The 14,670-nt window shown below is 45.9% G+C and overlaps 1 protein-coding gene across 1 annotated transcript in view; it reads left to right on the top strand.

Annotated features, from left to right (window-relative positions):
- DLGAP3 (DLG associated protein 3) overlaps positions 1-14,670 on the top strand; it is a 461,591-nt gene that overhangs the window by 28,991 nt on the left and 417,930 nt on the right. The window lies entirely within an intron of this gene.

The raw sequence follows: 14,670 nt of genomic DNA, 5'->3' as shown, positions 1-14,670 counted from the left end.
ACTGGCTCTATAAAAATATCACATGATCCACCCCGTCAGGTGAACGCATTAAAAAAAAAAAAAACTGTTACAAAACAGCCAAGCGATCAAAAAGGTGTATGTATCCCAAAATGGTACCAATAAAACGTCATCTTATCCCACAAAAAAATAAACCCGACCTAAGACAATTGCCCCAAAAAAGAAAAAAAATAGGGCTCTCAGAAGATGGCAACACAAAAACAAGATTTTATTGTGTTCAAAAATGCATTTACTGTGTAAAACTTAAAGAGGACCTTTCATCAGTTTAGCCATAGTCTAATTATGATCTAAGAGCGGTGCGCTCTGATTGGATGCGCTCACAGCCAGGAAGAAGAGAACCGCCCCCAGCCAAACTGCGCTGAGTTTTCGCCTAGTATAACCGAGTCGGCTCATTATAATATAAGGGGCCGAAATCAACGGGTCCAAGAGCGGACAAACGGGGGGGGGGGGGGGGGGGGGGGGGGGGGGGGGGGGGGGGCAGGGGGGACTTTGGGGAAAAAAAAAGTGCCATGGCATCAGTGGGGGCTGCCCTATAAGGTAAGACCATAATTAGACTATGGCTATAGAAGACATAAACTGACGAAAGGTCCTTTTTAACAAAAATAATAGACACATTGGATATTTTTTTCACCTTGCCTCCCAAAAAGTGTAATACCAAGCGATCAAAAAGTCTTATGTACCCTAAAATGATACCAATGAAAACAACTTCATTCCGCAAAAAAATTACCCCCCCACATAAGACGATCACTCAAAAAATAAACACCAATCTATCAAAATCTGCGCTGCAAAAGCCATATGGCGCTCCTTCCATTCTGAATCCAGCCATGTGCCCCCACAGAAGTTTACCACCACATATGGGGTGTTGCCGTGTTCAGGAGAAAATGGGTAACAAATTATGGGGGCTAAAGCAACATTTTATTGGAAGAAATTAAACTTTTCATTTTCACAGCCAAGTGTTTCCAAATTCCATAATTTGGGGGTCAAAGTGTTCAGTACCCCACTTAATATATTCTTTGAAGGGTGTAGTTTCCAAAATGGAATCACTTTTTGAGGGTTTCCACTGTAGGTACGTCAGGGTCTCTTCAAATACAAAATGCTGCCTAAAAACCATACTAGCAAAATCTGCTTCCAAAATCCATATGGTGCTCCTTTCCTTCTAACCACTGCCATGTGCCCATGGAGCAGTTTACCACCACATATGGGTTATTTCTGTAAACTGAAGAATCCGAGTAATAAAGGTTTATTTTGATGTTAACCCTTGCTGTGTTGCAATAAAAAAATGAAAAATCTGCATAAAAAATTTGATTTTGAAATTTTGCCTCCATTTTCCTTTAATTCTTGTGGAACACCTAAAGGGTTAACAAAGTTTGTAACATCAGTTTTGAATAATTTGAGGAGTTTATTTTCTAAAATGGGGTCATTTATGGGTGGTTTCCATTATCTCCCCCTCAAAATCACTTTATATCTGAATTGGTGAAAAAAGGTTTTGGAAATGTTGAAAATGTGAAAAATGGCTTCTAAACTTCTAAGCCTTCTAACGTCCTAAAAAAATTTAATGAAATTTACAAAATGATGCCAACATAAAGTAGACATATGGGGAATGATGACTGATAACTATTTTATGAGGCATTACTATCTGTAGAGAAACTCAAAATTTAAAAATTGTGAATTTTTCCACATTTTTGGTAAATTTGGGATTTTTTTTTATAAATAAAAGAAAAATATTGACTCAAATTTACCACTGTCATGAAGTACAATGTGTCACGAGAAAACAATCTCAGGCTACTTTCACATTAGCGTTTTCAATTCTGCTATTTAGATCTGTCATAGGATCTCAATAGCGAAAGAAAACGCTTCAGTTTTGTCCCCATTCATTGTCAATAGGGACAAAACTGAACTGAACGAAACGGAAGGCTCCAAAATGCATCCCGTTCCATTTGGTTGCTCTCCTATCGCGGACAAAATAAAGCTGCATGCAGTGTTTTTCTGTCCATGATGTGGTGCGGAGCAAGATAAATCTGTCCTCGCACACAATGTAAGTCAGTGGGGACGGATCAGTTTTCTCTGACACAATAGAAAACGTATCCGTCCCCCATTGACTTTTAATGGTGTTCATGACTGATCCGTCATGGCTATAGAAGACATAATACAACCGGATCCGTTCATGACAGATGCATGCGGTTGTATTATTGTAACAGAAGCGTTTTTGCAGATCCATGATGGATCCGCAAAAAACACTAGTGTGAAAGTAGCCTCAGAATGGCTTGAATAAGTAAAATTTCCAAAGTTATTACCACATAAAGTGACTCATGTCCGATTTGCAAAAAATGGTCTGGGCAGGAAGGTGAAAACTGGCTTGGGGTAGAAAGGGTTAAACACACACAGTGTTATGGAATAAAAAAATAATAAAGTGGCTTGGGGGACCAAGCGCCCAAAAATTTTGCCTACACAGGGTTGGAATGCCTGCCCATACAACACGCACACGTGTTGATTGTCAGGAGAAAAAGTATCTAATTGTGAATGAGCCTAAAAAAATTATCCCTTTTAATTTGGAGCAGCAGCAGTGCAGTGTAGATGTGGAAGGGGTACGGTACGGAAATAGTGGGGTGTGGCCGTAATTGTGGCAGCAGCAGGAGCATTAGTATAGCATGGAACATACAAGTCTGCCTATGGGCAGTAGTAGCAATAGCAGTAATAGTATTGATAATGGCGTCAGATGCTTTACGTTAATGGTGGTGGGAGTAGGGGATTAACAGCGAGAAGCAGCAGCTGAAACAGTGGCGGCTACAGCAGCAACCATATGGTACATGCAGGCAGAAAGGCAGCAGCAGCCTTACGGAAGATGATGGTGATCAGATTGCAGCGGTGGCATGATGGCGTCGGTGGCATGAAGGAGGTGGCAGCAGCCACCGTACAGAACGCAATGAATGGAAAGTGGCATAAGTGACATGATGCAGGCTGCAGCAGCAGTCGTACAGAACGTGATGGTTGGAAAGTGGCTTTAGTGGCATGATGCAGACCACAGCAGAAGCCGTATAGAAGTGATGGTTGGAAAGTGGCATAAGTGGCATGATGCAGGCCGCAGCAGTAGTCGTACAGAACGTGATGGTTGGAGAGTACCATTATTGGCATGATGCAGGCCGCAGCAGCAGCCGTACAGAATGTGATGGTTGGAAAGTGGCATTAGCGGCATGATGCAGGCCGCAGCAGCAGCCACAAAGAACGTGATGGTAGGCAGACAGACAGCAACCGTGGCAAAACGGGGCTCCATCAGCAAGACAAGGTCTGTTCATCTGAATCAGCCGGAGGAGTGTGAAAATTCTCCTGAATCTCAGCAAAAGTGATGTTTTGGACACTGCAGAGGACAACTTGGTCCGTTTGGGTGTCACCATACCGCCCGTAGTGCTGAAAACCCTCTCCGAGATGACACTGTAGGGTGGGCAAAAAAGAAGATAGAGAGCATGATGTGCCATTTCGGGCCACAGTTTCAGTCTGCCTGCCCAGAAATCCATGGGGTGAGGTAGCAAGGTATGTGACAGAGACTAGCCATGGTTTAGGTAGGTCTGAACCTGGGTGTTGAGGCAGGAACTGTCAGCTTGCTGACTGGTCTCAGCCTGGTGCAGAGCAAAGAAATACTGGCCCATCATGTTCAGGAGACTGAAATGGCTGCGGCTACTGCTCCTGAGGCTACTGCTGCTTGTGGCAGCTGGAGGCAGAGTTACTCTCCGGGGGGAGGGGCAGATAGGGGCCTCCCTTTCAGACACACTGGCAGCACAGTGTTTGCTGGTAATAGCGTAATTTGTCCTCCCTTTCTGTGAGAGGAAAACATTCCCCCATTTTGTCTTGGTAGCGAGGGCCTAAAGTCATGACTAGCTAGTAACCTTCAGAGTCCTTGATGTCAACAATATACCTATCACTGCGTAAGCAAGCAAACATACAAGTTGCCCTAATGGCCAGCGTGCCCAAGGAGCCAGTTCTTTCCGGCTCTTCCCCCCAATGAGATGATGGGTTGTCTTGACCGATGCCATCCTCATCATCGTCCTCTTGCTCCTCCAACTCCTACTTCCTTGCAGGGGCAGCTCCTCACCTTCCTCATCCTCATCTTTATCATCCTCTTTTTCTATGGTAGATTCCCTTTCTGTATCCCCAACAGCTATATGGGTTATGCTGTGCTTAATGTAAAAATGCAAATCAGAGCTAATGTAGTAGATGGCACTCTCATTTTAACAAGCCTAGAATCAGCACTGTACATTACATGGACCCAGAGAGCTCCTTATTCATTTCTCCGCTAGATTCTGACATCTTGAGGGAAGTGTCTTTTCTGCTGCAGCTCAGGTAAGCCTGTCCACACTCTCCCTATCACACCTCAGGAGGCAGTTAAAGGATGAAACTGAGCATGTGCGGCCATCTTAGTGAGCAGGAAAAAGAAATAAAAAAAGAAAACAGCAGGTGGCGCTACACAGATACATTTTATTGGATAACTCAGTGGCTATACAAAATTTGTAATTACATGCAATTAGAAAAGAATTTAGATAGAGTTGCTGGTTTGAAAACTAGAATATTTTTCATGGGACAACCCTTTTATGGCCCAAAACAGGCTGGTCACTAAGTGGTTAAGTGGACAAGAGTAATGTTTGGAGTCTAATTGCCTTTGTTTACTGTACAATTAGGGCAAATAAAAAAAAATAGTGAAAGGGTTATCTCACTTAGGGTCCATTCACACATCCGTATGTGTTATGCGGATCCTCGAATCCGCAAAACACGGACACTGGCAATGTGCGTTCCGCATTTTGCGGACCGCACATTGCCAGCACTAGAATAGAAAATGCCTAATCTTGTTCGCAATTGCGGACAAGCATAGGACATGTTCTATTTTTTCGGGAACAGAATTGCGGACCCAAAGGTGCGAATCCGCATTTCCGGATCCGGGCAGCCCATCATGCGGCCCCATAGGAATAAATGGGTCCTTAATTCTATTCCGAAAAATGCGGAACAGAATTGCGGACGTGTGAATTGAGCCTTAAGCAAATAACTTTTAAACATATATTACTACAATTATTGTACGTAGCTTCACAGTTACGTACACAGTTTCTGTGGGAAATCATTTGCCCTTATTGTTCAGATCAGGACAACGGATTTCACATTTAATGCTGTCTGTTGGCATTAGATGGCATGGCATCCATTGCCATCAGTTAGATGTGTAATCCTTTTTTTCACGGACAAAAAGTTCTGCAAGTTTGGTGCATTTTGTCCAGGAAAAAAAAAGAAAAAAGATTACTCACTTAACTGATGGCAACGGATGCCATCTGATGCCAGTGGCATTAAATGTGAAATCCGTTGTCCTGATCACACTGCAGTCCAAAAAATGCCCTGCTGCAGAGAAGTGCAGTGCACGTGGCGAGAGCATACTGAAAAATGTAGCGGTGGGCTTATGAGGAGGAGGTAAAAGACATCAGGGCAAGCCAGGCAAATGACGTGGCAGGGCGGATCAGGTAAGTGACATGGCCAGGCGGGCCAGGAGGCAGCGTGAAAGCGAAATAGATAAAGCCCTAGTATAGAGGGAGGACTGGAGGAGGGTATATAATGTCTATAAAGGGAGGAATGGAGGAGAGTATCTATTGTGGTAAGGTGAACAGAAAGGTGTATATCCCACCCAGCTTCCTTAACTGGGTGAGGTAAATAAAATCCAGGACAGGTTTTCCCATAGCCTGAGGGATCCCCAGCTGGGATCATCAAGGGGAAATAAAGCACAGTCCATGCAGTCAGTCTGTGGAGAGGAATGCCTGGAGAAAGCCTGGGAAGATGGCTGTGCTGCTGGCTAGAGAAGCCGAGTTCTCTGTGTGACCTGTGTTTAATAGGTAAACTAGGATCTTCACTGTATTAGCCAGGGCCCAGATGGGCAGGTGTTTATTTTGGTTTGGTTTATGTTTTGTGGTGCTGGTCCTTCACCTTACCCAGTGAATTATAACTGGGATTGCCTGTATTGCCGGAGTGTGATAAATAAAGCAGCATTTGGACTTTAACCCTGTGGTCTGCAAGAGAATCTGTCATCGCCGCCCTGCCTGAGTGTAACCCCTTACACTATATACATTACATACCCTACTTCAGTCCTCCCTCTAAGTACTGTAGATATACTGATGCTCTGGTCGGCAGCCATGTGCAGGGCCGGACTGGGGATAAAAACCAGCCCTGGAAAAAGTTGCACACCAGCCCCCACGGCGTTGCGTCATTATTTACTTGTTTATAAAAGGGGAAAGCATTCATTTTAAAACACGTGTGTAAACACGAATATGAACTTTGCCCCACAATAGCTCTTTTGTAGAACCCCATTGTTCATATTACCGTTTTACTGGCTAGGGCAGCGCTAAATCCCGGCCGACGGTGACGTCACTGGGCTTCCTGGCAGCCCCATGGAGAGCCCCGGTACGTCACCAGATCTTCAAAAAATGCCTTTGCCCTGCGCGATTTAGCGCAGGGCAAAGGAGAGCATCGGAGCATGAACTGCTCCGATGCTCAAGTCAGGGGGGCTTCCTGGATGAAAATGGAGGTATGTCCGGGTTCAGCTCTGAACCCGAACAACCCCTTTAATTTATACTCAGATATAGTCCTCCTGTAAGTACCTGGCTTTCCCCCTCTTCCTCACCCCCCTTCCCCCCCCCCCCTTCCCGTTCTGTCCCCCTTGAATGTATGTCAGCAGCAGCACCAGGAGAAGGACTGGAGCTGCAGGCTGCACAGGGACAAGTGAGTGACTGGCAACCCCTTCCTGCTGTCACAGAGTTGCTGGATTCTCCTGGAAAAGTTGTTGAAGTGCATCTGCCTGGAGGTGGTGGGCTCCAAGCTTCTCACAGCCACTCTGACCACCATGCATGGAGTTTCAGCTGCCTGGAAGTGACCTCCAGGCTTCTATGTATGAAGGCACAGTAGACTGCTGGGAGCTGCCTGTGTGGAGGCTGAGCAGCCTGCTGGATGCAGAGAGCTGTGTGATCACTGTCCCCTCCTGTACAGAGAGCAGCAAGGGACTCTCCAGGAGTGACATCGGCTGGGCAGATCAGCTTCTAGGATCTGGGCTCCATGGGCCCTCTGTAGCCCTCACATGCTTCTTTATGCATCACAGCAAGGAGATTGGGGCAGTTGACAGCAGGGCTCTGGCTGGAGGTAGCACTTTGTGAAAGGTTGTCACACAGGTTGTCAGGGGCTGGGAGTAGAGAACATCTTGGTGTGTAACCTGGTGTCACTGTGCTGTACAAAGGATCTTCTGGGCATGGTGCCTCCACAGAGGGCAGGGAATCAGATTGACTGAGGAGGGCTTGTACTTTGGAGAAGAATATGTGGCTTCATGTGACAGAGCAGAGGAATGGCACAGAAGAGTGTGTGGATGAGGATACGTCGTGTCTCCAGGAGCTCTGCCCCTGACATCTCCAAGTGACAGACACTGCTGGACCCCCCTGGCACCCTGCACACAGAGCCTTCATGTATGTATGGCTGGTGCCAACTTGTGATCAGATCTGACAGTCTGCAGCCAGGAAGCGCTGCCACCCTGTCCCTGTGCATGCACCCGGAGCCCTCTGTGCCCACGCCGGTGATGCCATGTCCCGCAACCATAGTGGAGGTGATGTGGGAGGCTCTGGATAAAAAGCAGCTCTGGAGGTAAAGGCAGGGGCAGGGACCGTTACTACGGGTCGGGGCAACAGGGTGCTGTTGAACTCCAGTAGAGGGGACGGGCTGCTTCTCCTGGGCACCAGTGACACTGACAGGGGCAGTGGTGTGGGATCGGGAGGGGGCTTGCAGGAGAGCCGCCGGGGGAAGCAGGGAGCTTGCATGAGCTTATTGGGGAAGCCGCTGTCGTATAACAGCAGCCAGAGCTGCCGGAGGAACGTGAAGTATTGGAGGCTGCATAACTACCTGTGCAACGTGTTGGAGAGACCCCGGGGCTGGGCATTTGTCTACCACGTCTTTGTGTGAGTACCGGACACCGTGCTGCTGTGTATAATGCACCGCCACTTGCCACATGTGGGCATGGCCCTGGCATCCAATACATATCAGGGAAAGCTATACTGTGCATGTATAATGTGTACAGGGTGCCAGGGGGGTCCAGCAGTGTCTGTCACTTGGAGATGTCAGGGGCAGAGCTCCTGGAGACACGACGTATCCTCATCCACACACTCTTCTGTGCGATTCATCTGCTCTGTCACATGAAGCCACATATTCTTCTCCAAAGTACAAGCCCTCCTCAGTCAATCTGATTCCCTGCCCTCTGTGGAGGCTCCATGCCCAGCAGATCCTTGGTACAGCACAGTGACACCAGGTTACACACCAAGATGTTCTCCCCTCCCAGCCCCTGACAACCTGTGTGACAACCTTTCACAAAGTGTTACCTCCAGCCAGAGCCCTGCTGTCAACTGCCCCAATCATCTCCTTGCTGTGATGCATGTGAGGGCCACAGAGGGCCCATGGAGCCCAGATCCTAGATGCTGATCTGCCCAGCTGATGCCACTCCTGGAGATTCCTTTAAACTGGAGACTGTATGTACACTAATAGTATACACTACATAACCCTGACAGCCTGCACAGTCACATGTGGGCACAGCCCTGGCATCCAATACATATCACAGAGAGCTATACTGTGCAGTATAGCTTATAATGCACAGTATAGCTCTCTGTGACATGTATTGGATGCCAGGGCTGTGCCCACATGTGACTGTGCAGGCTGTCAGGGTTATGTAGTGTATATTAGTGTACATACAGTCTTATAATTTATAAGACTGTATGTAAATAATATACACTACATAACCCTGACAGCCTGCACAGTCACATGTGGGCACAGCCTGGCCCCTTCTTACCCCCAGTATTTGCGGCTCCTCAAGTCCTCTCAGGGCTGTGTTTACATTGGGTCTGGCTCTGCTTCTGGTCTGCGGCCTGGGCCCGGCATATTGAATCTGGAGGTGAGGCGGTGGGAGCCTGAGGCCACTTGCAGGAAGAGAGGGGCGGCCGCCCACACACAGGACAGCCAGCCAGGCCCGCCAGGAGGATCAGGGGCTGCCGCTCACAGCGACACCAGGTGGTCGGAGGGAGTAGTGCCGCTCCCACGGAGGCCGGCCGGCCTGCTCAGCTCCACCCACCGGCCACCACTACAGAACTCAGAGTCAGAGCTTTCGGATTCGGCCTGCCGGCCGCCGAATAAGTGCAGGAATATCTTAAAGCGGCCCCAGGGCCAGCGGCCTACCGGGAAATTTCCCGGTATCCCGGTAGGCCAGTCCGGCCCTGGCCATGTGTAGTCCAGGATGGAGATATCTTGCTCAGGGAACTGCAGTGCGTACTCTCTACCCCTCGTCCCTTACATCTCCTCCCTTTTCCCCCTGCCACTTACATCTGCTCTCTATCAACCGACCATTAAAGCAGGATCTCGGCTACAGCCAGTGCCGGCTCCCGTTGTGATCTGGAGTATTAGCGCAGCACGGGCTACTCTCTGCAGCCCGTGCCTAGATTAATAGTCCAGGCAGCAGGGACTGACAGCCGGTTCAGACCTGAGCGTTTTACAGCGCGTTCCTACGCGCTGTAAAACGCTCAACAAGAAGAAACCAATGCTTCCCCTATCGGCATGGTTCTCACCTGGGCGTTTTACAGCGTGTACGGTCGCGCTGTCAAAAGCCAGACGCCCCAAGAAGTTCAGGAGCTTCTTTGGGGCGTAGTGTCGCGCGTTCCCGTACATAGACTTCCGGGAATGCGCGACACTGGGCGTTCGCTTGTCTCTGTATGCGCGATTGTAAATGCCCGTACGATCGCGCATACAGAGCGTACGTTCAGTACGCTCTGGTGTGATCCCAGCGTTAAAAGACCAGTACATCCTGTGCTGATTCGGCACCCCAGAGGAAAGAAAATCGATTTCACAATATTTAATAAAATGGACATCGCCTGGCTGCAAGAACGCAAATTAATCAAATTAATGAATCGCACAGCTCTAAGACAAAGTTAATGCAAGCCACTAACTAATGTATTGTGATTATCCATATTGCCTCCTTTGCTGGCTGGATTAATTTATCCATGACATTATACACTGCTTGTACCCAGGAGTTATGACCAGCCTGCAATCAAGCGTTGTGCTGGTCGTGCTTGCACGCTATAGGAAAAAACGCTGGCTGGGACAGTGGGAGTGCACCGACAAGCATTGGAAGCAGCTCCCCCCCCCCCCCCCCCCCCTTTGAATCTGCACTGCAGCGGTGGCCGTTACCCCTGTGTATAATATGATGGAAAGTTTAATCAAGCCAGCAAAGGGGTCAATATGGACAATCACAATACATTAGTAAGTGCCTTGTATTAAAGTTCAATAAGCATGAACGAGATGAGTTACGAACTGGTACAGAAGCAGAGAGGACCCTGCCCATAAGGGCTTACAATTTACAAACCCTATGCCCTCCGTACCCCATAATGACTAAATGAAAACAGAATGTTAGAAAGTTTTACTAATAAGAAATATTTACTAATTTATTGAAAAGGAAAAACTAAAATATTGCTTTGACATAAGTATTCAGACCCTTTACTCAGTACTTCGTTGAAGCACCTTTACAGCCTCCAGTCTTCTTGGGTAGGATGCCACAAGGTTTGCACACCTGGATTTGGGGATTTTATGCCATTCTTCTCTGCAGATCCTCACAAGCTCTGTCAGGTTGGATGTGGACTGTCTGTGGACAGCCGTTTTCAGGTCTCTCAAGAAATGTTTGATTGGGTTCAAGTCAGGGCTGTGGCTGGACCACTCAAGGACATTCACAGAGTTGTTCATAAGCCACTCCTGTGTTGTCCTGACTAAGTGCTTAGGGTCATTGTTGCGGTGAGGAAGCTGGCAGCCCGCGAGCGTCCTACCCTCACCACGCCTGCGCAGAATACCGAACAACGCGAGATTTCCCCAGGGCACAGGGCAGGCAGAAGGATGCGAACGATGCCTGTCCCTGTCAATCAACACTTGGAAGTCGTGACTTAAGGTGGGAGACGGGAGCCTCTAGGTGCAGGAGCAACGCACCCCCTGCTCCTAGAGGCTCATTTACATATTATAAAATTAAGAATTCTACAGTAACGGGGCCACGGATAATCATTACAATAGCAGAGTTAGGTGCAGCTGACATTAGCACATCGCTAATGTCAGCCAGTTTAATACTGAAAATTCTAGTGACAGAAACCCTATAAAGGTAGCAGAGTCCGACTTACAAGACAGCAATGGTAGTTGTCATGTGTTGCAGATAAAAACTTGCAGCATTAGCAATTTTTTCTTGATTCAGGGGTATGTGATTGTATGGTGTCTTTAGGTTGCTGAACTGCTGATGTAGGGACAATATCATGCAGAGTCTCCTTAAGGGCTCATGCACACAAGCGTTTTTTGCGTTCAGTATACTGGCCTTTTTTTAGTTCAGTATGCATTACTTATACTGAACTATTCATTTCAATGGGTCTGCAAAAAAATAAACTAATGTACTCCGTATGTCTTCCGTATCCATTCCGTTTTTGCGAAACCATCTATTGGAAATGTTATGCCCCGCCCAATTTTTTCTATGTAATTACTGTATATGCCATATGGAAAAATGGAACGGAAAAATGGAACGGAGCGGGAAACACTACTGAAACAAAAACAGAAAAATGGATCCGTTAAAACGGCCCGCAAAACATTGAAAAAAGGCATATGGTCATGTACATGAGCCCTAGGCCATGCTCTCACCGCTACCTATTCCTATTATATCAGTCACTGTGCATCTGGTGTTTCTGCATATACCGCTGTGGAGTCAGGTCATATATAATGCACACCCGTAGCTCAGCCAAATTTACTGTCCCAATTTATCAAGATCTGCATGTGCTACACCAGTCTTCATAGGTCCTGCGACGCTGGAGGAAGCATTTACAGTTATGACGAGGAGCAGGCTTTGCCAGACTTCATCTCATAGCTGGCTTTGATTTTGGTCATCATTTACTCCTTTTCCTTGCATAAATGTTGAAAAATGTGCCAGAACTACTCACCACACTCTCCGTGCCCCCTTTTCTGAAAGTTTACAGCGTAAAGATGTCAGTTGCAACTAGATTTAGTTGCAATAGCATTTAAAAAGTAAAAAAAAACGGGTATTTCTTATTTTTTTACACCAAAAACCAGGTGTAATGAGATGATAAATCTCCCCCTAAGGTCCTATTCACACAACCGTTTTTTTTGCTCTACATCGGATCCTCATTTTTTGCAGATTGGATCTGGACCCATTCATTTCAATGGGGCCACAAAAAATGTGGACATCACACCGTGTGCTGTCCACATCTGTGTGTCCATTCCACAGCCCCACCCGAAGAAATGTTCTTGCAGAGATATGCATGGACCACCCAGACGTATGTAGTCAACGGGCGGTCTGGAAATTGTTGAATATGTAAGCTACACCATCAATAGAAGAAGGAAAATAAAAGTGGCACACAGGAACTCCAGTCTACACCACCAGGAACAGAAATATACTTGCTTTAAAAGTTGGAACAAATGTTGTGCTGCCGCCATACAAAGGCCAATATAACAAATATTATTGCCATACATCATTACCAACAAAGAATTCCTATAAAATATTTCAATGCATTTATATAGATGCAGATTTGGATAATTTGTAGCCAGAGGTAGGATTCAGCTCCAAAAGTTGGGAGCCAGCATGGAGATGTGAGACCTCTACGGTATAAGAAAATAGACCCCACGCTCTCCTTTATCAGAGCAGGCACCAACAGTTGTTTTGTGCTCCATGTGCCTGGCAGGAGCACAATGCCACCAATCCAATGCCACCTGTCCACTGGATGCATAAAGTGAAATGTGTGAAACTCAGGGTCATTCAACAACAGCCATCATTTTTTACTTCCCCATCTGGGGGACAAAGTGGGCAGTTCTCTACCAGTGTATGGCCAAAGTAAAATACTTTCAGAAAAATGATGTAGCTGTCAGGCAGATTTATAGAAAAGCAAAGTTCTTTGTAGTAGTGTGGTTGATCAATACTAACAAAGCAACCATCAGCTTAATTGATGGAGCTGCACCCACAATTTGTGATAAAGTAGTTCACTCAATTATCGTATTGAGAAATCACTGTGCACCTTAATGTGTTGCTCCCTTTACAATGGTAATGATTCTATCTCAGCTAGGCAAACTTCCAAACACAAACTGAAGAACTCAACAACTCTGCTGAAACATGTCCACAATTGACCTACAAACCTGTAATTGAACAGATTACACACTAATTATTGCATTGTTGTCAAGCAAACTCCGTTTTTGCTCATTGAGGGATATGACCTTTTTAACGTAAGAAGTACAAAAAGCTAAGCAAACCATCTCAGTAAACAAGGAATTGGGACCATTACCCGGTCAGAAGACTAATAATAAGTATTTAAAGGAATTGTGTCAAATATTTTTTTTCTGCCAATTAAAAACAGATAGTAACACATCCCCCTTTTTTGTTATCCCTTTTTATTTTCTGATTACAGATTTATTTATTTTATTTTGTGAACATGATTATGGGGGCGGCCATTTTGCCTGAGCTGTTCTTAGCATAATTTACAAAGCATTAAGAAAACTGCTTTATGGCAGCCCCATGGTCCATAGATACAATGATTAGGAGGGGACCTCATTGTCTTCTATGGGAGAGTCTTTTAGTCATGCCCTGTGACCTGTGCAGAGGTCATTGTACAAGGTAAGAATAGATAATTTTTGACAATCACCCATTATGAATGGTGGATCCTGTCTTATCCATCATTCTAATCCTGCCTGTAATGATATCACCTTTGTGTATAAATAAGAAGGTAACTAGCGTACAGGCCAAGATGTAGCACCTATTTTTATTCTTAGTGGCCAATGGGAGAACTGCAGCGTTTTATAGTTTTTGTTGAAATATTGATAATGACATGGAAAATGAAAAGTAACATTATCAAAAATGCGTTAAAAATATGTTAAACATAAAAACGTGATTTAAACAGTAGGTCATTTCCTGATGATACATTGCCTTTAAGTTAATTGGTAGTAAGCAAACACCTTTCTTCCAACTGCTTGATACCAGAGTGGACATCGATGGACAGATGATATCAAGTAATCTGCACAAAGTAGTGTGTAAGGTTTGACATAAGAAAGCAAAAAGAATAGAAAGTTAAAGGGCTTGTCCAGCCTTTTTTAAGTGATAGCCTATCATCAGGATAGGCCATCACTAGCTGATGATCGGCGGTTGTCCGTCATCCCGCACCTCCTTTGATCAGCTGTTCTGTGCAGCTTCGTCACCAGAATAGCTACAGAGCACCGACAACATTACTGTGACAAATGCTGTCGACTACAATGTTGCCTGTGCAGTGTAGTTCAGTGTAGACCAGACCCTGCCGATTAGCTATTGATGGCCTATCCTGATCATAGGCCATCAATAAAAAATAAAAAAAATGGCAAACCCCTTAACATAATAAATTCTAGTAGTCCAGAATAGTCTTTACAGATAATTTATTAAATACTTATTTGTGTTTGCTTATATATGGCCAAGGTATCCTGCAGTACACAGATTACTCAAATCAGTCCCTGTCCCCAAGGTATATCATTGCGAGATCATGCTGCACTGTCTGCAGTGATTGGACATCACTTGCCCTACCAGGGACCTTATATATACTGTACATGGCTCATTTGAAT

This window comes from Bufo bufo, chromosome 3 (genome assembly GCF_905171765.1).
Source record: "Bufo bufo chromosome 3, aBufBuf1.1, whole genome shotgun sequence".
Lineage (NCBI taxonomy): Eukaryota > Metazoa > Chordata > Amphibia > Anura > Bufonidae > Bufo > Bufo bufo.
Note: the sequence above shows the minus strand (reverse complement) of the source record. Positions and strands in the feature narration are given on the sequence as shown.